Below are 1923 nucleotides of genomic sequence, written 5' to 3'. Positions count from 1 at the left end.
TATCACAGCTTTTACTGTTCTCTATTACATGCTTGCTTGCTTTACCCACTAAAAACTCAGTTCCTAGAGATCAACTGTCTCATTTCTACATTCTTTGTCTGTAACAATCTACAGAATCAAGTAGTGCTTTATAGTTGCTGATATAGCAAAGTCACTATATTTTAGTGAGAGTGGAAATCAGCACCCATAATGTTCTCTATCATACCTAGGTTTCTTTAAACACTTCAGTTAAGGTCTTAGATACTATGACTACACCTCATGACTGGAGAGAATATGTTTATTGTTTATACTAGCCACTAACATTATTAAGTGCTTACTATGTGTCTGGTGCTTACATACATGTACTTTTTAATTTAATCCTCACACCAACCCTGATATAGGCATTAATATCTCTTTTTACAAACAAGGGGGGGGGGCTTTATCTTGTTCAATGTCTCTAAGACTTTTTCCAGAACTCACGTTCTTATGCTAGGAAACTCAATACCTTTTATATCATGAAAATTGTGGTTATTTTTTACTCTTCTTTTCAAAACATAATGAAATGTTACTAAATACAAGCTAAATTTTAAAAGTTATTGATTATGCACTAGCAGATCACCCCTCCCCAAAACATTTTTTTGTTTTGTTTTGCTTGTTCCATAGAGCTTTATTGTAGGGATACACACAAAGGATGTCCACTCAATTCCACAGTTTCTTGATGGATGTGTTTGTCCTCACTGTCTTTTGGCATGACTTTGGCTACCACTATCTCAAAGTCCTTCTGAGTGACATGGACTCACTATTACCTCAGGGCATACAGGCTGGTTTCTATGTACATGCCCTTCATTTCAGCCTGATGCTCCTGACATAAGCTCAGCAATTTTTCTCAGGTTGGTTCCCTTGGTCGGGTTCATTTCTGAGAATGAATCTTCAAAGTGTCCAGCAGGGCCTCCTCATTGCAGAGGGGCAATTCAATTTCTCTGTCAATGTCTCCTGGAAAAATCATTGCCAAGTCCAGGATATCAATTGTTTTAGCAGCCATGATAAACCCTGATATTCTTGGTGGCCTCAAAGCCATCCTCAAAGCATCGTGTGCTGCACTTCACTGTTCCCTCTAGTGAAGCAATCCCCTCTAGCTGAGAGGAGCCGATGGAGTTGATTTCATCCATGAAGATGACAGATGAGCATTTTCTCTGTCATCACAGAAATTCCCCAATGAATTTCTGTCCCAATTCAGAGCCAGAGACATGAATAAAGGTATAGTCCCTATGATGAGCCAGAGCCCAGGCCAACAGCATCTTCCAAGCAGCACTCCCTTGGGCTGGGCAATGCCCAGTGCGCTTTGAAGAGCTGGGAATGCTTATCAGGCAGCTCGATCACTTCTTTGATCTCCTTGATCTGCCTGTCCAGTCAGTCTGCCAATCTTTTCATAAGTCGAATCTGGCACTTTCTTCACCATCATCATTGACACCAATGGGTCCACCTTGTTGGGTAGGATCTTGTATAAAGTGTAGCTATCATTTCTTAGAACCAACCAGGAACTGGGTGTCACATCACTGATGCTGACATTTTTGTCTACACCTACGACAAACTTGTCCTTGGGATGCACCTGAACCAACACTTTCTTCTTAGCCATGGCCTGGACTCCTTCCCTAACACAGGAGTTCTGTTCCTGCAGCAGCTGTAGCTCCTCTCACAATAGGCACACTTGAGCATTTAGTTCATTCCTGTGCACCTGCTGCCTCCAGACATTTTGGGCCTTATCATTCACAATCAGCTGCAAATGCACCTGGAGTTCAGAACTGTTCCTTGTGGCTTTCCCCTATCCAACTTATATTGCAGCTGACCCTAGAGTTCTTCAATCTTGGACAGATCATACTGGCGCAGTCCTCTGCCTGCCTTTTCCTCCTCCAGTTCCATCTGCTATGGTCCATCAAGTGCCAT

The 1923-nt window shown here is 42.2% G+C and overlaps 1 pseudogene; it reads right to left on the bottom strand.

The window, feature by feature from the left end:
- Positions 1-625: 625 nt before the first annotated feature.
- Positions 626-1923, bottom strand: LOC101032335 (26S proteasome regulatory subunit 8-like; annotated as a pseudogene).

The sequence above is a fragment of the Saimiri boliviensis genome, chromosome 10, assembly GCF_048565385.1.
Source record: "Saimiri boliviensis isolate mSaiBol1 chromosome 10, mSaiBol1.pri, whole genome shotgun sequence".
Classification (NCBI taxonomy): Eukaryota; Metazoa; Chordata; class Mammalia; order Primates; family Cebidae; genus Saimiri; species Saimiri boliviensis.
The sequence above is the reverse complement of the archived record's forward strand: the minus strand, read 5'-3'. Positions and strand labels throughout refer to the sequence as shown.